Here is a 26,400-nt window from a genome sequence, read left to right as displayed (position 1 = left end):
GCAAAATAGACCTCATCAGGTACAGGGTGTGAAATGGTATGCTTTGAGGTGTGCATGTACAGCCATTTATACACATGGGAACTGCAAATAAGATGCACCCCACTGGCGGGAGGTTTTGGGGGTGGAGTCTGAGGAGGGTGGGGTTGGGGGAGAGGAGGGACTTCAATGCCATAGAGTCCAATTGCCAAAGTGGCCATTTTCTCCAGGTGAACTGATCTCTATCGGCTGGATATCAGTTGTAATAGCAGATCTCCAGCTAGTACCTGGAGGTTGGCAACCCTAATTACTAGCCCTAAAATATGAGAGAGAACGCAGAATACTACCTATAAAGTGTGGTATAATAAGCATGTCAAAATTTGGAAAAGTAGCTGTCTCTCAAGATCAAACCATATATCTGTTAAATGAACCCTCACTCTACATTAATCAAATGAGAGCTTCAGATATTATTCACCTGGTTTTGACACATTATTGCATAAAGGTAAACTGTGAATAATTAATGGGGGGGGGGAAGAGCCAGCTGTACCCCCAGTATTGGATTTCCTATAACTTAGCTGCTTCCAGAGCTGGATTTTCTTTCAATCTCTGGCCTGTGTTCTCTGCCTAAATTTTTTTCTTAATCGTTTATTTGGATTATACAAATCCTAGTTAAAAAGTGCAGATCCCTAGGGGGAAAGTAACTGTTTTGTTGTTAGTTTTACCCTTGACTGTGTTTGTATTCATAGCTACCAGAATGCTTTACAAAAGCAGAACCATGAAATTTGCCATTGGATAGGAAATATGTTAAAGGATAACTAACCCACTTTTAACAATCTAGAATCAATGCCCTGAAACGTTTAGCCTGGAATATTTGAGCTGGGCACAATTTAAGGGAGGCAGAATAATTCAGGGGCCAGAGATTGTAGGTTTAAGGCCAGAATTGAACCTCCAGTTTTGAATTGAATTTTAAAATCATAAGAGGAAGAAGCACTCTAAAACAAATTTGAAATCTTTATGGTATTTATGGCAAAAAAATATGACATGTATCTGTTTAGAAGATCTTTCTCCCACATCTTTGTCCTAAAAGCATCATACAGGGCGGCTGACAAGAAGAAATTAAATATTATGAAATTATATGAGAGATTTTAAAAAGGAAAAAAAGGAAAAATTAAGTGATTTACAGCAGCAATAGAATAAAACCAATTAATGCTAAGATCACTAGCAACAGAATATATGGAGTGTTAGACTGTGGTCTGGGAGAGCCAGATTCAAATCCAGGTTCAAACTGGCCTTGGGACTAGGGTTGCCAGGTCCCTGTTCGCCACTGGTGGGAGGTTTTGGGGGCAGAGCCAGAGGAGGGTGGGGTTTGGGGAGGGGAGGGACTTTAATGCCATAGAGTCCAATTGCCAAAGTGGCCATTTTCTCCAGGTGAACTGATCTCTATCAGCTGGAGATCGGTGTAATAGCAGGAGATCTTCAGCTAGTACCTGGAGGTTGGCAACCCTACTTGGGACAGTTTTACACTGAGCCTAACCGGCCTTAGAGACCTGTTGGGATGATAAAATGGGGAAAGAGATGTTCCCACTGGAGAGAGAGGCGGGATATAAAATAAGTAAAATTTCCAAATGCTCTCTGGAATAAAATTGTTTCCACAATTTTCTGGAAGGCCAATAGAGAGGGGACTTTGTAGATTTCCTAGGGCAGGGAGTTCCACAGTCTGGGCCCACGGCTGAAAGGGTCTTGTCCCATTGGACACTAGTAGCCAAACACAGATTACAAGCATCTGTGTAGTTTTGTATTAAGAGAAAAATTAATAGAGTTTGCAGCTCTGGGTTGGGAAATACCTGGAGATTTTGGGGGGTGGAGCCTGGGGAAGGCAGGGTTTGGGAAGTGATCTCAGCAAGGTATAATGCCATAGAGTACTCTACAAAGCAGCCATTTTCTCCAAGGAGACTGATCTCTGTTGTCTGGAGATCAATTGTAATAGTGGGAGATCTCCAGGTGCCACCTGGAGGTTGGTTACCCTAAAAATTAGTTAATGTCAAACCACTATTTGCCATAATAGTAATACAATTTTACATTTCTGCTCCCCTCTAATCCAGAAAGGTTCCAGAACATGAGGACTAAGAGCCAAACTATGTATTACTGGATGTCTTGAAACTTAAAAAAAATGAAATGCTGGTGCCAGTTTGCACAGAACGACTTAATTTTTTTTGCAAGCAATAAAATTTTGCTTTGGCATTGCCCCTCCTCCTCCTTGCAAATGTATTTCTGCTGTGGTTAAAATTCAGTATGCTCTTGTCTGTTTATGTAGTAAAACAGGACCGCCAAAGGGATGTCCCCCCCCCCCAGAGTTTCTATTATGAGCTGTGAGCTACAGAAATCGAATGCAAACTGCATTCCAGTGGCTTATTTATAGATCCCGTGGCAAGGACTGCATTCTGCCAATCTAAGCAGAAAACGCTCCCCTCCCGCCTGCCACCTTTCCCTCTGGGCCAATCTCTCTGGTTGTGTGGCTGTAAGATTTTTGAGATCAATTCAGACGATCAGAGGCTGCATCCTGGCTCTAAAATGCATCCTCTAATTTCCAGTAAAATTCTCTTGTCAAATCATCTTTATCTTTGATATCTGGGCAACAAACTCATAAAAACTGCATAAAGATCCAGGACTGGCATTCTTAAATGTTTAGGATACAAGACTTTAAGGAAGGGGTAGGGGCATCCTCAAGCTGAACCTGGGTTTCTTCATTCACACAAGGACATCAGTACCAGCGCCTTGTCGAATGGGACCAAAAAGCTTTTCTCATTCAGGATTTCATTTTGAACAGTGGCTAGCTAGATGTCTTTATCAAAGCATCAACTGAAATTGAGGCAACAGCCTTCCCTTGCCGGTCAAGTTCCCCTGGAGAAAATGGCCGCTTTGGCCATTGGACTCTGTGACATTGAAGTCCCTCCCCTTCCCAAACCCCGTCCTCCTGAGGCTCCACCCCAAAAACTTCCCGCCGGTGGCAAAGAGGGACCTTTCAACCCTACTCTGGACCTGGCAACCCTAGCCTAGATCCACTTCTCCTGAGCTGCTTTGGTCCCACCACCATTTTTCTCCTCCCTCCACCGTCTTCCCTTTTCCTTACTTACCTGCTTCTGACAGTAATCCAGCTAGCGCTTGGAGATGTTGGGGGTAAAGCCTAGAGAGGGTGACGTTTGGGGTGGGGAGGGGCAGGGACTCAGCAAGGTGTAATGCAGGGGTCCCCAACCATTTTGAACCTGTGGGCATATTTGGAAGTCTGACATGGCACGATAGACACAGCAACAAAATGGCTACAACAGGAGGTAGAGCCAGCCACAAAATGATTGCCACAGCTTAACTTCAGTATCACAGTGCAGATCCTTCTGCTGTGGCAGCTGCTGCCAAAGCAACATTTAAAAAAACCTGCACAGCCAATTAGATCTCCACTAGTCAATCAGAGGCCATGCTGTACAAGAGCCGTAGCTTTTGCCATAGCTCAGTGGCAGAGCATCTGCTTGGCATGCAGAAGGTCCCAGGTTCAATCCCCAGCATCTCCAGTTAAAGGGGCTAGGCAAGTAGGTGATGTGAAAGACCTCTGCCGGAGACCCTGGAGAGCCACTGCTGGTCTGAGTAGACAACACTGACTTTGATGGACTAAGAGTCTCATTCAGTATAAGTAGGGTTGTCAGGTCTCTCTTTGCCACTAGCGGGAGGTTTTGGGGGCGGAGCCTGAGGAGGGCGGGATTTGGGGAGGGGAGGGACTTCAATGCCGTAGAGTCCTATTGCCAAAGGCAGCCAATTTCTCCAGGTGAACTGATCTCTATCAGCTGGAGATCAGTTATAACAGCAGGAGATCTCCAGCTAGTACCTGGAGGTTGTCAACCCTACAAGCCAGTGTCCATCACTATACCTTGTGGCAGTGAGTTCCACCATTTAATTTGTACAAAGGAGGACTTCCTTTTGTCTGTTCTGAATCTACTGCGCATTAACTTCTTTAAGGCCTTTTATGCACCACAGGTTGTTTCCGTGGTGATCACCCCCCACCCCGCTACTTTGGGGCTTCGTTTCATTATGCATGTCTTTTCCGATCTTTAGAAGTCACTTCGCTGTCCCCCATGTTTTCTGTTTGCTGCCAGAAACCGCATCCAGAAAACACATGGAAAATGCGGGGAGAGTGACTTCTAAAGGTTGGAAAAGACGTGCATAATGTAAACGAAGCCCCAAAGTAATCGGGGTGATTGCCACAGAAACAACCCTTGCATAAAAAGCCTGAGACCCAAATCCTAATATTGTAGGAGAGGAAGAAAGAGTCCTCTGTATCTACTTTCTCCATGCTGTGCATAATTTTATGAACACTGCACTATGCCGCCCCTTGATGGTCTTTTTCCTTAATTGAAAAGCCCCAAACTCTTTATGCTTTTCTCCTCGATGAGAACATAAGAAGAGCTGAAGAGCGTCCCCAAGTCTTTTTGGATGAACCTGATGTTGCCATATATCCACAATACGCAGAGACAAGAATACTGGTATCTGGGTTATATATAATAGATGCATACATACATATCTAAACATATATAAACACTTAAACACTTGCAGGCTCACTCGCAAATCAGCACACTGTGCAAATATAAATTCCTGATGAAATCACAAGCCGTCAAAAGCCAAAACAGGTGTGTGAAGGTATAAATGCAGGGCCTAATAAATATTTTATCGGCAACAATTTCAGAAGTGTCATCTTTGAAAATGTGGAAATACTGCCTCGGGAGAACCAAAATACTTAATTCCTCCAGGAATTATTTAAAAGGTAATTGCTCTTTATCAAAACCATCCCAGTAGGAAGTTTAGGGGGAAGATTCTCGGTGGCTGAGAAGGGTTGATTTTATCCCCCTTGTGGTCAGAGCAGCTCTAACAGCCCTGACTAGCCCTCTCTCATCAGAGTTTGGAAACTAAGCAGGTAGGGTGGCCAGGTTCCTCTTTGCCACGGGCGGGAGGTTTTTGGGGTGGAGCCTGAGGACGGCGGGGTTTGGGGAGGGGAGGGACTTCAATGCCATAGAGTCCTGTTGCCAAAGCAGCCATTTTCTCCAGGTGAACTGATCTCTATCGGCTGGAGATCAGTTGTAATAGCATAAGAACATAAGAAAGGCCCTGCTGGATCAGACCAAGGCCCATCAAGTCCAGCAGTCTGTTCACACAGTGGCCAACCAGGTGCCTCTAGGAAGCCACAAACAAGACGACTGCAGCAGCACCATCCTGCCTGTGTTCCACTGCACCCAAAATAATAGGCATGCTCCTCTGATACTAGAGAGAATAAGTATGCAGCGTTAGTATCCATTCTAACTAACAGCCATGGATATCCCTCTCCTCCATGAATATGTCCACTCCCCTCTTAAAGCCCTCCAAGCTGGCAGCCATCACCACATCCTGGGGCAGGGAGTTCCACAATTTAACTATGCGTTAAATAGCAGATCTCCAGCTAGTACCTGGAGGTTGGCAACCCTATAAGCAGGGTTGGTAGTTGGATGGGGGACCACCAAGGAAGACTGGGGTTCCTATGCAGAGGAAGGCAATAGCAAACCACCCTTTGCTTTGGGAACCCCACAAGACAGAACTTCATGGGGTCACCATGAGTCAGTTGCAACTTGACGACATGCCTTTCCTTACCATGGTTAGAACCTTGGATGCAGTCTGAATGAATAGCTGTAATAATAATTACATAGAACCTCCATCTTCAGAGGGAACGTATGTTTGAATGCCAAAGAGCAAACAATGGGGGAAGGATTTATTGCCTGCTCGTGGGCTCACTGGAGGAATCCAGCTGCCCACTGTTGGAAATGGGATGTTTGGCTAGAACCAGCGTGGTTAAGAGCGGCGGTTTGGAGCGGTGGACTGTAATCTGGAGAACCGGGTTTGATTCCCTGCTCCTCCACATGAAGCCTGCTGGGTGATCTTGGGCCAGTTGCAGTCCTCTCAGAACTCTCTCAGACCCACCTACCTCACAGGGTGTCTGTTGTGGGTAGGGGGAGGGAAGGTGATTGTAAGCCGGTGTGATTCTTCCTTGAGTGGTAGAGAAAGTCAGCATATAAAAACCAACTCTTCTTCTCCTTCTAGGTGGGGTGGGGGGAACCCAGCTCAAAGGACCTAGAGAGGACCTGATCTTAGTGTTCTGCTCTCCCCAGCATCCATTTCTGACCCTACTGCTGGAGCGAGGGCTGCAGCAGAAAGATCAGCACCATCAATGCTGATGGATTGTGAGATCCAACCCAAGGTCGGATCCAGTCAGGCCACTCTTACAGATGAAGCTAACGGTGTCATTAGAAAGGTTGTTGTGGAAGGGCAATTTACTCCCCTCCTCTCTTTGATAGGGATGAGGCCACATTTCGGAAGCTGCCTGGTTCGATTCAAACATCCCTTTATTTCAATTTCGTTACTCCCTGGAGAGAAAGAAGCCTGCACTGTTTTTACACCGGTTTCTCTTTCCTTGTTTTCCCCATTAAAACCAATGCATCTTTCGATGATGTCTTTGCGTATCAAGAGTGGAAATGAAACAAAAGAATTGTTGATGACAGCAAGAAAAAAAGAGAGTCAAGCTAAAATCAAAAAGAAATCAGCACAGCCAAATGGGCTCCATTCCCTAGTGGCTGCCCTGGCCTTTTCTGTTGCTATGGTCATTTCCCCTTCCTGTTAGCATCCGTTGTGCAAAAGCTCTCTCCTTGCCTGTTTCTCTGGTTCCTTGGCCCTGGGAGCTTTGCCCAGGTTCATCAGCCTTGCGCATACCCCTTCACCTCTGTCTCTGCCTCTTGCCCTGTTCTTTTCTGCCTGACTTGTCTGGGATTGATAGGGTTGCCAGGTCCTTTTTCACCACCAGTGGGAGATTTTGGGGGTGGAGCCTGAGGAGGGTGTGGTTTGGGGAGGGACTTCAATGCCATAGAGTCCAATTGCCAAATCGGCCATTTTCTCCAGGTGAACAGATCTCGGTCGGCTGGAGATCAGTTGTAATAGCAGGAGATCTCCAGCTATTACCTGGAGGTTGGCAACCCTAGGGATTGACCTCAGGCTGCATTAAGGGCTAAGCTGAGTGGTCCCGGCCAGCAGCAGAAGCAGTGATGATGGGCAGAGGACCTGTTGCCTTTTCTTCTGCTGTCACTGGCAACAGAAGGTGTCAAGAGACAAGCCTAGGCTAGTTGATGCTGGGGTCACTGCATGGGACTAAGCCGAGTAGGTCTGGCTAGAACTGCTGGAGCTTGTCTTGCTTTGCTCCTGAAGACGGGTAGATTGGTATAGCTTTATAACATTATAACAATCTGTTGCAACCATGTACTAGCTCCCATCTTTCTTTGTTTTAAAGTAAGCCTTTGGCCTTTTCGGTTGCAGAGTTATAAGGAGAAATGGGCACCCAGTACATTTCTCCTTATAACCCTGCAGTGAAAAGGGCTAGAGGTGGAAAATCAGTTAAAGGACACGACAAGCTGCCCCTGTTTACTTTCTTGACTTGTCCTTCAATCATATGTTATAGCAGGGCCTTAACCAGACTGTCATACTAAGCTGAGTTGCCATTTCCAGGAGGAGAAATAATGGAAAATTATGTGTGCCACCCTGAACTCCTTAAAGGAAGGATGGGATAAAAAATGGATAGCAGGATAATAAGTAAAGATGCAAAGGAGCGCACTGCAAGATACCCTTTGGCCCACCTAAGTGGTTTGCCTGCAGTTATAATAATAAAAGTTAATTATTATTTCAGCTTTCTAAGGGTGCTTTTGATCTTGAAAAACTTACCCTGGGCCAGGAAAAGTCTGTTCTGGGTGCGCTGGCCCCAGCAGGTGGAAGAAGTCTGGAATACCACCACCTCTGCATAGTAGTAACTGCCACTGCTTATTTTAAACCATCGGTTTCCCTAAAAATAAACTTGAGGGGAATCCGCCAGATCACTAATAATAAAATATGCTTTCTTTAGAAAAAATCCTTAGGAGGGGCACGTGTGCAGGGGTATCACCCTCACTGGTCCTATCCTGGCTTGTGCCTTGGCTTGGTTCTGTGCGGATACAAACCCTCCTTTTCTCCAGCAAGAGATCTTAGTGCTGTCACTGAGGTCTCAAATATGTGATACGTCCAACGTATTGTGTCACAGGTGCATAACCGGACTTGCATTCAGTTCAATTCAATTTATTACAGTCATTGACCAGCAAAGCATATATACAAAAAGATTAACATTGATTAAAGATTGTAGGAGCCCCGTGGTGCAGAGAGGTAAGCTGCAGTACTGCAGTCCAAGCTCTGCTCACGACCTGAGTTCGATCCCAACGGAAGCTGGTTTCAGGTAGCCGGCTCATGGTTGACTCAGCCTTCCATCCTTCTGAGGTCGGTAAAATGAGTACCCAGCTTGCTGGGGGCAAAGGGAAGATGACTGGGGAAGGCACTGGCAAACCACCCCGCAAACAAAGTCTGCCTAGTAAACGTTGGGATGTGACATCACCCCATGGGTCAGGAATGACCTGGTGCTTGCACAGGGGACCTTTCCCTTTTAAAAAGATAAAATATTGCAATGTATCATAAAACACTGATTAGAAAAAATGTTTACAATAAAAATAATATTTTCTTATTTATAACCCATTCAGCGATATAGTCCTCTTCTCTTATCAGAATTAGATCAAGTAGTTCTATGCTTAATACACAGTCTTGCATATTTCGCAACTTTATAAATTATCTCATTATTCCTGTCTGAAAGTATTTTTATGTGACTTGCATTCAGATATACACTGGGGGAACTCACCCTAAACAGCGTGCCTTCACTTGGGGCTGTAAGGAAGAGTTGGTTTTTATCTGCTGACTTTCTCTACCGCTCAAGGGAGACTCAAACCGGCTTACAATCACCTTCCCTTTCCCTCCCCATAACAGACACCCTGTGAGGTAGGTGGGGCTGAGAGAGAGTGACTTGCCCAAGGTCACCCAGCTGGCTTCATGTGTAGGAGTGGGGAAACCCACCCAGTTCACCAGATTAGCCTCCGCCGTTCATGTGGAGGAGTGGGGAATCAAACTGTCCACCGCTCCAAACCACAGCTCTTAACCACTACACCACCCTGGGAGGAGAAGAAACTTCTGTTTTCCACCCCGCCCTGTTTCCACTAGCAGAAATGGCATGAAGAGGTTTTTAACCCCAACAGAGCCAGAGGAGAAGGGCAAAAAGTCAGGCATCAAGGTATTTGAGCTGAGTTTCCAGCTGACCAGGAAAGAAATCCAAACTTGTTCCTGTGCCTTTAACTGCAGCTTCCTTTGCAGAAGTGAGCAGGCAAGAGCTTTTTATGGCACGATCATCTTCTAATCCCTGGAGATCAGGCTGCTGTTAAAGATACCACTGCAGAACTGGGTTTAAAAGTTGGCAAATCTACCCCTCAGAAGCAGTGGGTGGGTAACCAATACCAATGTGTAACAGGTTGTGTTAACTGAATCACTCGAGTGACAAGATGTAGGTGTCAAACTAGGAGTGGATTGTGGAGTGACTGGTGGTACCGAAAAGCTAGAAAGTAAGACAGATTTACGTAGGCTCAGTCTAAATGTCTTATAATCAGTTTGTTTGCTGACATTTAAAAGGCAAAAATAAAACTAATCCTGCTCAACGCAGTGAGTCTTTCATGTGAAATGATGAAATTGTTAATTAGAATTTTCTGTCTTTTTTTCTGTCTTTGGAAGAAAAATTAAAAATGCATAACCCGCTCTGTGCAGCGTATGTATATTTTATTGTTGTATAATTGGGGTGGTTTGGTGAGTTTCTGGGCGGAATGGATGACAGCCTTTTTCAAGTCATAAAGAAATTATAAATGCACACACAGAATTTTCCCCCTCCTACAGCTAGGGTACTCTCTCAAAGACTGTGGTTGTCCTTGATTAAGGTACTCAGATTCATCCAGAGCTGAGCAATGTGTCACCTGCCCAGGGGCAGGATGGCCTTTTAACTCACCAGGAAAGTTCCTGGTGGGCTGGTACCTTGGAGGACTCCCGGCAGTCAGGAACAAGGTGAGCCCTAGAGATGGTGGCAGCGCCACAGGGGTGGCTCAGCTTGGCATTGCCCATAATTATTGTTGCCGATGGCTGGGTCCAAGGTAAACCGCCCCTGCAGGGCTAGCCCCTCGGCTTACTCCTGGCTGGTTTTCACATCTCAAACCCACTTAGGCAAAAGCAGCCCATGAGCCACATATGGTGGCTCATCAGGAACTCTATAAACTCTCCCTCTCTCTGGTTTGTTGCTTGCTTGGAACTGCAGGAATGGGGGAAATGTCCCCATAAGTCTCCTGTTGACACTGGGAAACTTCTCATCTCCTCCAGTTGCCTGGAGAGTAGGCAGCATTGGAAAGAGAATTAAAGGTGTGGTGGGCATTTAAGATGAAAAGAGTGTCTGGGCCGACTACAAATCGTGTTGTGATGTTGCTTGAAAAGGTACAGGGCAGGGTAAGGACTTTCACAGTGCAATCCTAAGGGCCGCCTAGGGTTGCCAACCTCCGGGTACTAGCTGGAGATCTCCTGCTATTACAACTGATCTCCAGCTGATAGATTTCAGTTCACCTGGAGAAAAATGGCCGCTTTGACAATTGGACTCTATGGCATTGAAGTCCCTCCTCAAACTCCGCCCTCTTCAGGCTCCACCCCTAAAACCTCCAGCCAGTTGCCGAGAGGGACCTGGCAACCCTAAGGCCGCCTGCACTGCAATGGCTGGTCACTGGTGTAATAATGGCACCGCTAGGCCACTCCCTATAGGGGTCAGGCAGAGATTGGGAGGCAGGCAAAAAACTGAGAGGTAGGGCCACAACCGTATCAGTGTCCCGACTTCCGGTGCTGATGCTGGGCTGATTGCCACGTCCTCCAGGGGCTCCTGGGGAGAATCCAAGTTTGCGTGTAATTTGGGGTGTTTTACCGCACCCCAATCCAGCCCTTGCAAGTGGGCTGAGAAGCAGGAATTCCCTGCAGCCATATATGCGGTTTGATCTCCTGAATACTCCGAGGAAGCTTTATTAAGTCCCCCGGAGTTTCAGACGTTTGATCCCGTGGGCACGAAGGGATTGAAATCGCCAGCGCGCAACTTCGGCTTTAGAATCTACCCTCCAGCACCTTATAAACATCATAAGGACTACATCAAGATTAAAACCTCACCTCCAGACGCCCAAGTGAGTAGATAAGAATCCTTCGCTTTTCACTGGCGTTATCGAATAACAGGGGGTTGAAGAAAACATTCCTGGTAACCGTTTCCCTCCCTTAATTGAACTGGATGATTTTGCTGCATGAGATCCATCAGACAAAGCAGCAGGAGCCTTATCAAACTGATCAACTTAAACTAAAACAACGAGCTTGAATGATTGACGTAAGATCTGCCAATCCGACGAGTTCTTAAAGGAAGGGGAGGGAGAAACCTTTGAGAATTTGCTTGGGGTAAAAAAGGTCCTCCAGCCACGTTTTACAACAAAGAGGATTTCTTGACCGGAAGACTCTGTGCTTCATTCAATATCCCTCTCTATTGTTCTACAAGCAAATCAACAGGAAGAAGGTCGTAGGACCGGAAATTCGTCTTACTCGTGTTACACCAAAACCATTCCTGAAGGTAACAACCATAGAGAAGAGACGATAGAAGGTCCGCGATGAGGCAACTCCTGGAATACTTCCTGGTTCTGCCGATCTAGAGCGTCTGGTAAAACTCATTGGTATTTTCAACTTTAAAAAGTTATTTTAAGCTTAAATACTCACTTCTTCAACCCGAAAAAGATATTAAGCTGGTCAATGAAATATTCTCTATCAACTACATGTAATGGACTCCTGCTAGATGACCATCAATTTTTTAACTAAGTTACATATGTAAATGTCTGGAACCTCGCCCTGATCTGGCTAAATTCATAGCCCTGCCCTTATGAAATTAAAGGAAACTTTACAGAATTTAACCATGGGAAAAAAAGTACAGGACATGCTTGCTAAATATTCTGAGGCGACAATTAAACAAGTAAAACAGATATCAACACAGATCGTTCAACTGATTTCAATGATGATGACTCTTGACCAATCATCACAGGTATGTAATCAGAAGTTGGATCTGGTTACAGAAGATATAAAAGTCATGAAAATTCAAATGATGGCCACAAATACAGACATACAAGTAATGGATTCTTCTGTCCAAAAAGTCATGGAAGAATACAAGGATACAAAGAAGAAGACAGAAGTCCAAGAAGGTAACCAGCTGGTGACAAAGAGATCAGACATACAAGAAATGGACTTTTCATCTAAAAAAGTCATGGAAGGACGTGTGGATATAAGGAAGAAGAGAGCAGGTCAAGGAACACAGATTGAAGCCATGATGGAAATGAAGCCCAGAAAGAATTATTTTTGGACACACACCCTGTCTGAGGAAATGAGAGAGCATAAAGAAATCCTGTTCCCATACCTGACTGACTTATTTCAGTTGCAGAAGGAAGTATTAGACCATGGTTAAAGGACTGATTTTAATATGATTGCTGGATTGGAAGGCTTTGACAGTGTGGATGGGTGGCATGGCTATTAACGATGTAGTGGAATTAAGATTTAGACATCATTTTGGGATTATGTAAACAAGTCCTCCTTATATAGACTATCAATTGATATAAAAGTATACTGGAATATGTGATTATTACTTTAAGGAAAATGTTGGAATGTACTAAGGATATTGGTTTTTTCTCCTTTTTTTTATAAGGGGTGGACTTGTGATATGGATCTGGGATATGATTTACACTGAAATAAGATCGATTAAACAGGAAATATCCCTAAAATATTGGAGAGGATGTTGTTTAATATGATTAAATTTATGTTATACTGGCTGCAATTTTATGCAGCCAAATGGAAAGGGACAAAGGTTTCAGAATAAAGGGATTAAATCATTTAAATGTTAGAACTGGTGGAGTTGGAGAAACTAGGGAAAAGGGGAGAATTGAAGGAATCATTGTGATAATGTATAAGATCTGGGAAAAATGGAAGGTTACTTTTTACTCTGATCCAGAATGTAAAATTTTATATAACATGAAACTTTAGAATGAGATTAATACTAGGATCAGAATATGTTAACGGATAATAACACTTCATTAAGAGGTAGATGGAGGTGATGGGGAAGTCGATTTATTTTTTATGTTTAATGGTAATCAAGACAACAATTAATGTAATTGTGATTGTGATATTATTTTTACATTGTTGTTAAAATTATGAAGAATTTATAGTTTTAAAAAAACCAATAAAAATTTATAAAAAAACAACAACCGTATCAGTGTCCCTTACAGGTCATAAGGAGCAAAAGCAGGGCTGTGACAGACAAGGCAGGTAGAACCAGTCATGGACCGGCAGGACCGGGAACCCAGCCCTGTGCATGCCACAGCCGAGATACACTGGTGTAAAGCTCAGTCAGCTCTCTGAGCGTTTTTGGTCCACCCTTAGGATGGCACTGTCAATCACCCAGAGCAGCATGAAATATTGGGCGGCATCCCCTACTCTCTGAGCACATTTCCATTGCCTCTGTGCAGGAGACTTTTGACTTGAGGCTTTTCATTTGACTTGTGCTGACCATTAACTGCTTCTTCATTTGATGTAAACTGCCGGAGCAGCACAGTGGCTAAGCGACTGAGCGATAAAGTCCCCGCTTTGAATCTTGCCTGTGTGGTGCACTTTCTTGGTGGCCTTAAGCAAGCCTTCCTCTCTGGCTTGCCAACTTTGCAAGCTTGTCAGGAAGACTGCGATCAGATAATGTACGTGAAGTACATTGAGCACTGATAAGACGGCTGACTGTTGATGCTTAGTGATTCCCCAGCAGACAACTTCTATCCATATAGTACATTTTTATCCAACCCTTTTGCCCAAGAGCTCAGGATGACTTATCTCCTTCCCTTTTCCCTTTGTATCCTTGCAACAACCTTGTGAGATAGGTTACGCTGGGGGCGCCTAGCCAAAGATCACCCAGCAGTAGGAGAAGGCATAAATCCCCGCCCTCTGTCCACCACAGGCTCCAATCCAAATTGGACCCTGTGCACTTGGGAACTGAGGTCACAATGTGAAACACGCGGCCCATGTCTGATTGTGACTCAGGGAAACATATGAACTGTAGCTAGGCCCTGAGTAGGGATTCGAACCCAGCTTTCCCCAGTCATAATCTGTTGCTCCACTAGGGCACATTTTCCACTGCAGATGATGTGAACAGGGTTACGCTAGTTGTAGAAAGCTTGAAGAGAAGATGTCCATGGGCAGGTTGAGAGTGCCTCCTAGTGGCCAGTGGACCGCCTGGCGGCCACCCTTTCCCCCAGACCCCCTAGTCCAGTAGCTCTCCCCCCTAGCAGTTGTTCTTTCTCCCCCCCCCCATCATTTTCTTTCATTGCAAGTGTCACGTGGAACAGTGGGGATGAGGCTGGCAGGAATACAAAGGATGCTTTCATCTCCCCCCTGCACAGGTACTTTGCGGAAAATTTTGATGGGAGGGAGGAGGGGAGCCGAGAAGGGGAAGACATCAGCATTGTCAACATCAAGACAGTTTAAAAGGGATGTTAAGGAAGCTTCATGTCTGCAAAATGTGGAACATCGGCATACAGACAAGCGTTTGGCACTGCTCTATCGAGGATCATGGAAGGAAGGAGTTGATCTCCTCACAGTGATGGGTTTGGGGTTGTGCTTATCTGGAAGAGGCCCGATTACCAATAAAATATTGAACGTAAGTCCTTGGGACCACATACCGGTAGTTCAATGTGGTTCAGACTGGGCTCGGACTCACTTTTATACCCAAGACCTAGGTAGGCTGTTCCTTAAACCCATCTGCATTGACCAGACACAAAGAGGAATGGGTCTGCTTTTTAAGAATTAGGGATGAGAGAGAGAGAAAATGGGCGGTAGAGTTTTCCTTACAACTGCATGACACACAAAGCTGCCGTATATGGAGTCAGACCTCTGGTCTGTCTAGCTCAGCATAGTCTACTCAAATTGGTGGCAGCTCTCCAAGGATCTCTGGCAAATGTGGGTCTTTCCCAGCACCTGCTAGTTTAAATCCTTAACTGGAGATACCTGGGACTGGAAGTGGGATCTCGTGGATACGGGTGCTGCCACTGAGCCCAGTGCCTCCCTAAATATGAACTTGAGTCATATCATTGGTCCATTTATCTCAGTGTTTTGTGTTCTGACAGGCAGTGTGACTCTTTCACAGTACCAGGGACTGAAACGGGGACCTTCTGCATGCAAAGCAGGTTGCCCTCCCTTGCATGTAAAGTCAGAGTGTCCTCTTCTGCTCAGCTGTGCTGAGACAGGCCCATGTGAACGAGAGACCATTGTGTTTTTCTGTTTTATTGTACAAAGAAACGTTTCATAGTGCTGATGATTGCTGCTAATTTCTAATTTCTGCTAATGATTGCAGTTCATAAAGAATGCAACAGATGACATTTTATGTCTAAGACAAATCTTGGAATATGCAACCGAAACAGGCACTGTTACAATTGCACGCAGTAGTGCAAAGCAGATATTCACAATACTTTTTCCGTGTGCTTGTGGCAGCTTGTGTCCCCCGCCAATGATAGCATGAGAACCTTTCAGCGGAGAAAATGAATCAGCCTGTATCGGTTGTTTCCTAGTGTCAGTTTTCTTCTGCGCCATTGTTCTGCCTTCCTACTTAATTAATCTTCCTTTGTCATTTAGGAGATCTTCAGGCAAGAAGACATGACAAGGAGTGAATTATGGGGTAATAATTCATGCCTCGGAGGGTTGTCAGAGACAGGCCTGAAAGCGGTGGGCCTTCCAGAGAACTGGAGGCAATTGAATGCATTGTCATTCCTGAACTGGCCCAGCGCAATAAGGAAGAGGTAGCTCAAAGGTCTTGATTGAGGGGGGTGGTTGCGAATGCCACAGTTAAGGAGGGTGAATCTCTGGTTTTGTTTTGACTGCTGCAAGTCAGAGCAGCTCCCAGTTTAGTTCCGTAATGGTGCTTTCTGGCCAAATAAGGTGTTAGGGCTGAACCTGTAAAACTTTTTCTGGCAAGATTCCTGTATATGCATCCCTCTCATTCAGATTTGTCAGCAAAGATCTGCTAACTGTAGTCTCTTGGGTAATACAAAATTGACGTCTATCACAAATAGGACCTTTTTAGTGGTCAACCCCTCCCCCTGTCATAGAATTTCCTTCCCTAAGATGTCCATCTGTCTCCATCACTGACCTTCCCGCTGACAGCCAAAGTGTGTTGTTTTCCATCAGGCTTTTAATATTGAGAACCGAGACTGATGAAAGATTGTTTGATTATCGGTTTTGTGCTGCTTTTATTCTGCTATGTGGCATCATTGGGCTGCTTTTATGATGTGTTGGGGGGGGGGTTATGTGATTCACGATGATGATTTCATGTGATTGTATTTTTAACAAGATGTAAATCATTTGGAAAACTTTATCATTCCAAGTGGTATAAAATCCAGGAATGATTCACAAAAAGCAGACATTTGGCTGTCAATGCTCTTCTTGGCTTGGAGGTGCAATGAAGAGGAACAGAGGGGTTCTTTTTTTTTTTAACATCTGGCAGTCAACCTCACTCAAGTGCAGTGGCATCCCCTATGCAATCTGCCCAACCAGTTTCCAGGGAAGTGACTTTATTTCACAAACCTTTGAGAGATTCACTGATTTTACACCCTCCCAATCATTCTCCTCAAAATCCTTTTTGACAATTGCTATCACATAGGATCCAAATGTGAAAATATTTCCACATACACAGTTTGACTTGTGACAATATTTGGCATTAATCAACAGCTGGGTACCTGTCGATATTTGGCAGCTGATGTCCAGTGGATACCTACAGGGGTATTCAACATTTGGTAGGATCTGATTGTGCGAGATTTCTGCTGGAAATAACTTTGTACAAGATCTGACCTCAGGCTGTTGACACCTCAGCACAAGAACCACTGTGGTGTAATAAAGGCCTAGTGTAGCATTTGGATGGGGGTGATTCTGGTTCAATTGCCTGCTGAACTGAGAATCTGTGAAGTTAGGCTCACTTAGCTCTTGAAGAAGTTTCCTTGCTGGTGTGTCTGGCCTGGTATGGGACACTTACAGCTTCCCCTCCTGTTGGGCAGCCATGGTGCAGTCAACAAGGGGACTGGCAGAGTCTCCCATCTCTTCTGGGGAGGGGCTGTGGTTCAGTGGTAGAGCATCTGCTTGGCATGCAGAAGGTCCCAGATTCAGTCCCTGGCATCTCCAGTTAAAGGGACTAGGCAAGTGGGTGATGTGAAAGACCTCTGCCTGAGACCCTGGATAGCTGTTGCCGGTCTGAGTAGACAATACTGACTTGGTTGGACCAAGGGTCTGATTCCGTATAAGGCAGCTTCTTGTGTTCATGTAGTGCCCTCGTGCTTCCTCCGCTAGGAACCTGTGAATGTCCTCCTTCCTCTTCTCAGCAGCCCTGTCCAAGCCCTGCCCTCTTTTCTGTTCCACAAACCTCTGCATAGAACCTTACATTTTTTATTTTGATACTTATACCCCACTTTGCTCCCCAATAGAGACTCAAAGCAACTTACAACGTGGTTCTCCTCTTTTCCTATTTATCTTCATGACAACCACCCTGTGAGGGAGGCTAGGCTGTGAGTGTGTGACTGGACCAATGACACCCAACAGGCTTCTATGGCAGAGCAGGGACTTGAACTCGGGTCCAGTAGATCCTAATCCAGGGCTCTAATCACAGCTCCATACTGACTCGCAGCTATACCCTTGCTAGTGAATAGAGTTTGACTCCCAAGAAAGCTATAATAACTGCTCCTGGTTGATTCGAGTCAAGCAGCACATTATAGACCAACAAGATTTTTTTGGAGGGGAGGTATAAGCTTTTGAGAATCAAAGCCCCCTTCTTCAGGTAGATTGTTATTCGATGTCTCATACTATTGAAATGCTTTGTTTTACACTGTATAGTCTGTCTTGAGTCTCTGGGAGAAAGGCAAGCTATAAATAAATTAAAGCCACCACCATAAATGATTTCAGTTACATCGATTTGTAAAATTAGTACATGTACAGAATGGAAGTCCAGGGTTATCATTGTTTGACCCGTACACATTTACCAGAAGACATTGCTCTGAATCAATTAAGATGTCCAGTATAATGTACCTCCCAATCATTTGCTCTTCTAGGTTCCTGTACTGTTACATTCAGCCATTTATGGAATGATAACATGACCACTCCTCTTGCTTTGCTAGAGTTGCCAGCCTCATGCATTGTTCTCTCCCAGTTCTTTTGAAGTCTCTTGCAGTCCTTATCCACATGAATCTCTTGGAGGAATGCAATGTCTGTATTTTTTAAGATGTCTAAGTATTTGGGTACATTTCTTAGGGGAACCAAGTCCCATGTCATTATTTTCAGATTTGCTATACTAGTTCTCAAATACTTCAATTAGATCTGTTTCCATCCCCCAGCAAACACTTCCATTTATGATCACTGGTATATACACCTTTACATGCCTCAGGCTTAGTGAAGGAGGAACCCATTTTGTGGGAACCTAAATACCTCAAAACCGCCCATCCCTCTGTTGTTAACTAGGTTCTGAGTTTCTATGTTTAACATCATTAGACATAAGTGTTATGGTTGGGTTGGAATCAGTAGGCTTTGTTCTTTCTGAGCTGCTTGACAAGACCGGGTGTTAGTGGGATTGCGCAGAACAGATAAAGATTGATCTTGTTTGACTCCAAAACCCAAAAATCTACCTTCAGTGTGGTTAGTCTGACCATAATGGTCTTGTGTTCTATTTGAGGGAGGGCTGTATGATAAGATAAAAAATGTTCTTCCTCAGGTTCTAAAGGCAGCAATACTGAAACCTTTTTTCCCCCTTTCCTTTTATCCCTTAGAAGCTCCTTGATCAATTGATCTTGAGCAGCATATATCTAGTGTTGGAGGGATATAAGGACTGAAACAAATCTTGCCACTGACAATGTAGCCTTGGGGTCCCTATCGCATTATGTCAGTCACAGAGGCATTGGATTTGTATATTAAAAGGGGGGAAATATAGTGCGATCAAAGTTCCTCGTAAAAGCGGCCTTCCAAAAGGGCCTGGGCTAATGTGTCAATAGAGCCAGAAGAGCAAGGGCAGATCCTGTCTGAGTATGGTATATTCAGAATTCTGCCCTGCATTACCATAGAAGGGTTAGCATTCAATCTAGCCAAGCAAAAAGCTGTACAGAGACGAGGAGTTGTCAGATAATATGTATAGGCAGGCAGACCACGTGGAGGGGGTATTCCGAAGAACTGGGATGAACAGACGCGACGAGCACGAAAAGTAGTGCTGTTATAATCGAGCTCTTTAATGCGCTTTTTAATTTTGGCAAAAGCTTCAGTTTTCCCAAGATCTGATAACATATCCTGCGAGAAGCCCAACAACGACAGTTTCTAATCTAAGATTTTTTTGCCATGAGGATTTAAAAGGGTCATGCTTCAGAGAAGCTAGGAACCCCTCAGTGCTAAAGCACAGTTTAAGGTGTAGTTTAAAGGCGGCCAACCATGCCCTAGCTTCAAGTGACATTTGGCCAAACTCGGAACGAAGAGTAATGCCAGCAACACATCGAGGGGCATTTAGGAGTTTTTGTAAGAACTGAAGCAGTGGACGATCTATAGATTCATTGATGACTGTTATCCAGATGGCAACACCAAAGAGGATAATTGGGGTAATTTTCAGGTTAAAAACCTGAATAGCCCCTGGAATATATTTGCCACCTTTGGTGTGACAATAGCACCAACCCCAGGTTTAATTTTGTTGGACACTGCTTTTTGATGGGCATTCCAATTTAGGTTATGGGAAAACAGAATGCCAAGGTAAACAAACTCCTTGACTTGGTCAACCTCAAAGCCATCTAATACCCAGCGAAAAAGAGGCATTTTTCTCCTCTTAGTGAAGATCATAATCTTAGATTTATGATGGTTTGTTTTAAGACCTTCCCTAGAGCAGTACTCAGAAAAACTTTGCAAAGACCTTTTCAAACCAATTCTTGTGCGGGACAGGAGAACTGCATCATCAGCATAGAGTAGAATTGGGGTGGGATGACTTGCAAGCTTTGGGGGGTGGCAAAGCTCTGAGAAATTGGATGCCATATCATTCAGGTATAGATTAAACAAGAGAGGAGCAAGGAGGCAACCTTGTCTAACTCCCTTGACCAGTTCAAAGGGCTCGGTTAGTTCTCCTTGGTTGCCACAGCGAACCTGAGCTGTGAGGTCAGTATGAAATTGCTGGATAAGCCATAGTAACCTCCTATCCATAGTAGGATGTGATAGTTTCAACCATAGCCTCTCCCTTGGGATGGTATCAAAAGCTCCCTTAAGATCCATAAAACCCGCATAAAGGGTGCCATTTCGGGGGGAGGAATATTTCTTGGCTACATGGGAGAGCACTAAACAGTGGTCCGTGACAGACCAACCCGTACTAAAGCCAATCTGAAACCAGCAGCTTTTCTGACTGCTTCAAGAGGACATCCTTACTGGTTAGGCCTTCCATTTACCTGCCTGGGTGGGGAAGTACTGCCCCTGCATAACTGAGGAGTGGGAGAGAAAATGGTTGCCATACAGTGATGCTCTAGGGATTTCCCAAGTCTCTATGGCAAAGATAATAGTGACTAGGAGAGGCAGCCAAAACATCACCTGGACGTGACATCACATCCAAACTCCATCCTCCCTAGGTACCACCCTAAAATCTCCTGGCATTTGCCAAGGCAGTGTTGGGAACCCTACTAAAGGGTTTAACAAAATGTGTCACCTCGGTTAACAATACATTCTTCCCAGTAGATGAGATCTATCACTGGGCCAACAGCTTTCAGGCTGTATGATTTAATCCCAGAATCTTCGGGGCATGCACCCTGAGTACTTTTCTTAAGAACTACAAGGGGTTCTCAGAGTATGAATAATTACGCTTGGTGTAGTGGTTAAGAAAGCCAGCATGGTGTAGTGGTTAAGAGCGGTGGTTTGGAACAGTGGAGTCTGATCTGGAGAACCGGGTTTGATTCACCACTCCTCCACATGAGCGGCTGAGGCTAATCTGGTGAACTGGATTTGTTTCCTCACTCCTACACATGAAGCCAGCTGGGTGACCTTGGGCTGGTCACACTCTCTTAGCCCCACCTACCTCACAGGGTGTCTGTTGTAAAGAGGGGGAGGGAAGGCGATTGTAAGCTGATTTGATTCTTCCTTAAGTGGTAGAGAAGGTTGGCATATAAAAACCAACTCCTCCTCCTCCTTCTCCTCCTCCTCCTCTTCTTCTTCTTGGAATTAATCTATATTGATATAGTTTTTGTCTATTATTGTGTATTAATATTGGTGATGGAAAATGCCATCAAGTCTCAGATGACTTATGGTGACTCCATAGGGTTTTCAAGGTTGGTTTGCCATTGCCTGCCTGTGTCACTACGCTGGGCTTCATTGGTGGTTTTCCATCCAAGTACTAATCAGGGTTGACCCTAGTTAGCTTCAGAGATCTGACAAGATTGGGCTAGCCTGGGCCATCCAGGTTAAGGTATTAACGTTGGTGCTTTTGAAGATTAAAACATATCTCATGAATAAGGCTCCCCCATGGAGTGCTTCAATTCCAATCAGATTTATTTTGTTCAAAGGTAGCCTTAAAAGAAAACTTAAATACTCAATGGCTGATCTTTTTACCCCAAAACTTAGTTTCTTTTGGTTAAGAGAGGTAAAGTACTGGAGTCTTCTAGAATCTCTGTTATATTTGCTTTTGGGGGAGGTGGAGGTAAATGGGTGCTCTTACAGCATTTAGCAAAGACATGAACTCTGCATCGGATTCTCAGACAGAAACGTGCGCAGTCTCTCTCTGTCTCAAGGCTGCACCCAGCTCCAGCTAGAAATTCCTAGCTCTCCCTCCCAAATTCAAACACACTCCAAATTGTTTGGCTGCCCCCAATCTAGGACCAAAATCATGCAACCTTTATAAAACACAGGAAGGTTAAAACGTGACTTTAAGTCATCCTTATTGCATGGAGACTCTGGTACCATTAAAGCCGCTGTTTGTACACAAATATGCATTTTGAAGCTGCCTTTTGGCATACCAGATATGGGAGAGGTGCCAAAAAAATGGCACGGGTGCATTTGGCTTAGCTCTGAGAAGTTTTGCCTTTGGAAGGAAGGAATTCAGGCCATCAGGAAAAACAGCCGCCTATCTGTTATTTACATTAACCCTCTGACTACTCACTGAGATGGCCAAGCACATAAAACACCCCATTCCTATTATCCTGGTCTCTCCCAAAATCAGTGTAAGGCATGGCTTGATCCCCAGAATCTATTCCCAGTGATGCTGTTTTGTTGGATTGTAAGACCAGCATGGGGTTACTACCTGTCACCAAATTCGTTGTCAGGCTGCTCTGGAAAACGTGGGTCTGATGAGGATGTTTTTAATGTGCCTTACCCTCAAATAATGGAAGGGGTGGACCTGCAGAGCCACACCCATGGCACCTGCACATAATATTTTCCTGCTTGCGCCACTGGGCCACGGTGAATCCACTTGGACATCTGGAATTATGAGAGATGCTCCCTTCCAAAAGTATTGGCACTCCTCTCTCTCTCTCTCTCTCTCTCTCTCTCTCTCTCTCTCTCTCTCTCTCTCTCTCTCTCTCTCTCTCTCTCTTTACAGCTTAATTATGGAGTTTAAATAAACCATGCTCAATAATTATGGCCCATATGTGAACATTCCTAGTACAGAAGGGCCTGATTTGACCACAAGAGGGCAGCACCTCTGCTTCAAAGCTTATCGAAATGTGGAAAACAAACACATGCAGTCCTGCACATATGCTCTTGACTTTCGGCCAGGCGAACAGTAAACAAGGTGGCACACAGAGGCATGCTGGGATACATCCTTATTCTAGGTGTCAATTGACTGAGTTACCTTTTCTGGATCTTTAAAGCTATACAACCTCTTTTAGTGGAAAGGAGGCTCTGTAGGCTTTGAGTCTTTCTGCCTCTCCTTTCGCCCAAGGATGATTTTTGATTTTTTTCCCCATCCCTGCCGCTTCATCGCCAAAATTTCTGTTTCGATTTCACTTCTTCCTTGTGCAAACTGAGTCTATGAGTCTTATTTCGAATCGCTTTCTGTTTCCTTGCGCTGACATTTCCCCCTGTAGAATGGAGGCATCTTTCAGTGCTATTTTGTGCATCAATAAATCAGCATAATGTGCATATTATACATTTAAATGACATTAAAAAAACCCCACTACAAATGAATCTACAAAACCAAGAGCAGACAGCAGAGAGCTGAAGCAGTCAACAAAGGTATAAGCAAATATACAAAGAAATTGAAAGGGAACGCTTTTTGCTCATTCCTACTTTTATCATTAAAAGGTTGAGGCTCATTCATTTTAAATGGGATTTGTTGCCCATTTCCCTCCTCCCCATATTGATCTGCTACTAGTCTGAAGACTGTTCTATGAATATCATTTTAGGCTTCTAAATGTTGTTTCATGCTATTTTAATGCCCCTGGCTTGTTTTTATGCAGGTGGTTATTACTAGGGTTGCCACCTCTGGGTTGGGAAATACCTGGAGATTTCTGGGGTGGAGCCAGAGGAGGGCAGGGTTTGGGGAGGAGAGGGATTTCAGTGGGGTATAATGCCATAGAATTCACCTTCCAAAGCAGCCACTTTCTCCAGGTGAACTGATCTGTATCAGCTGGAGATCAGTTGTAATCCCAGGAGATCTCCAGCTAGTACCTGGAGGTTGGCAACCCTAGTTATTACTGGACAATATAGGAGGTGGTCACTAGGGTTGCCAGGTCCCTCTTCACCACCTGCGGGAGGTTTTTGGGTGGAGCCTGAGGAGGGCAGGGTTTGGGGAGGGGAGGGACTTCAATGTCATAGAGTCCAATTGCCAAAGTGGCTATTTTCTCCAGGGGAACTGATCTCTATCAGCTGGAGATCAGTTGTAATAGCAGGAGATCTCCAGCTAATACCTGGAGGTTGGCAACCCTAGTGATGACCATATACCCAGGGCTCAAGCCATTAAGGACCTTAACGGTAAGAACCAGCTAGGGTTGTCAGCCATGGGCTGGCAACCCCCAGGAACTTCTAGCAGCAGGACTAGGCATTGTTCAGCGTCACATGGCACCTCAACATCACTTCTGGCTCCATAACCAGAAGTGACATCACATGCTTCTGGGACGCACTAGCAATCCCCCCAAACTCTTATGGTTATGCAACTGAACATAATGTTGCAGAATCACTGCAACACCACTTTTCCACTCAAATTTGTCCCACTGCTGCACTGGGCGACAGCAGGAGGTTGCGGCAGGAGACCTGGCTGCCCCTAGAATCAGCACTTTGAATTATTCCTGGAGACAGACGGGCAGCCATTGTAGATCTTCCTGCAGAGGGGTGATTTGTCTAACACCAGTTGCTAACAATTGTCTGGGTACAGCATTTTGGACTAACTGGAAGTTTCCAGACAGTTTTAAAATGCAGCTCCATGTAAAAGTGCATTATAGTAATCTGACCTGGATGTGAGAAAAGCATGGCTATATCTAGGATTATCAACCTGAAGGTGGGGCCTGGCGTTCTCCCAGAATTACAACTAATCCCTAAACTAGAGAAATCATTTCCCTGGAGGAAATAGCAGCTTTGGAAGGTGGACTCTACAATATCACATCCCTGCTCAGCCCTCTCTATGCACCTCTTCCAGGAGTTTCACAAGACAGAACTGCCAATTCTAGCCAAATCACAGAATTTGAGGAATGGCTATAGCTGCAGTATCAGCCAAAGCTGATAAAAAGTGCAGTGTGCCATGGAGGAAACCTGTGACTTCAATCATACACCAGGATCCAGCAGCAACCCCATGTCTATGAATGCGTTTCTTCAGAAGGAGTGCAGTCCCCTCCAGAACAGGCTGACTTCTCAAACCTCAAGCAACTTTGTCCCAGACCAACAGCTCCTCAGTCTTGTCTGGACTAAGCTTTAGTTTATTGGCCCTCATCCATTTTATTATCTGCTCCAGGCATTTTTTAGAGGAAGAAGAAGAGTTGGTTTTTATATGCCGACTTTCTCTACCACTTAAGGAAGAATCAAACCGGCTTACAATCAATCACCTTCCCTTCCCTTCCCCACAACAGACATCCTGTGAGGTAGGTGGGGCTGAGAGAACTCCAAGAGAGCTGTAACTAGCCCAAGGTCACCCAGCAGGCTTCATGTGTAGGAGTGGGAAAACCAACCCGGTTCACCAGATTAGAGTCTGCCACTCATGTGGAGGAGTGGGGAATCAAACCTGGTTCTCCGGATTAGAGTCCACCGCTCCTAATCACCGCTCTTAACCACTACACCACGCCGGCTCTTTTAGGATCTCCTCAGACCCACTGTCACAGATTTAGGGAGAAACAGGACTAGGTTTCTTTCACATATTGGTGTCTACTCGTTCCAGATCCCCAGACAATCTCTCCCAGAGGTTTCATGTAGATGATGGACAAGATGGACCCCCTAGGGACCCCCACAGCTCAAATACCGTAGGTTCAAGCAACACCACACCATTTTCTGTAACTGACCTACCAGGTAAGAACAGAACCACCAAAACCTGGTGCCCTCAATTTAGGCAACTTCTCCAGTAGAATACCATGGACGATAGAAAAAGCTGCTGAGAGGGCCAACAGATTTAACATGTCCACACTGCTCCTTTCACTCTCCTGGTGAAGAGAATCTGGGAAATTGAGGCTGTTTCCATCCCAAACCAAGGCCTGAATGTGGACTGAAATTGGTCTAGATAACCAGTCTATTCCAGACCCCCTGGAGCTGTATATCCACAATCTGTATATCCACAATTGCCCATGAATTTGGCCACTGACTGGTAATTATTCAGGTAATGGGTCTAGGGATACTTTCTTCAGAAGGGGTCTGGCAGCTTCTTCTTTCAAAGCAGTTGGAACTACATCCTCTGGCAGAGAGGTGTTTATTAACTCCTGGCCCCACCCGTCCAACCCAACTAGGTAACATCAACCACAATGGGCGAGGAGCCAAACCTTCTTGTTGCCCGTGCATGGGTGGTGATGTCATCTCGATGGAGTATGGGTGCCCTGGCATTCCGTGACACAGCCTACACCGAGCTGACTGGTGCGAGGAAGCCCCAGAAACATCCTTTTTGCCCGAAACAAAGCCCGTGGCTGGGCAAACAGGAAGGTGAGCTGCCAGAAAGGCAATACTAACTGGGCTATCTAGCTATGGCAAGGATGATTCCTGCCTCCCTACTCTAGGACTTAATCAAGATATATTTCATTTTCAGTTTTGTATATATAGATGACTGTGTGTGCATGCTTTTCTTTTGTTTTGGTTTTAAGAGACAACAGTCTCTTCAATATGAATCTGGGGGAAAAATACCCTAGATCTGGGAAACACAGAGGGGAAATTTGCAAAAGCAACAAGCAAATTTGAAACCAGCATGGTAAAAGACAGTAAAAAGATGCCAGAATATCTAAG

The sequence above is a fragment of the Euleptes europaea genome, chromosome 14, assembly GCF_029931775.1.
Source record: "Euleptes europaea isolate rEulEur1 chromosome 14, rEulEur1.hap1, whole genome shotgun sequence".
Lineage (NCBI taxonomy): Eukaryota > Metazoa > Chordata > Lepidosauria > Squamata > Sphaerodactylidae > Euleptes > Euleptes europaea.
Note: the sequence above shows the minus strand (reverse complement) of the source record.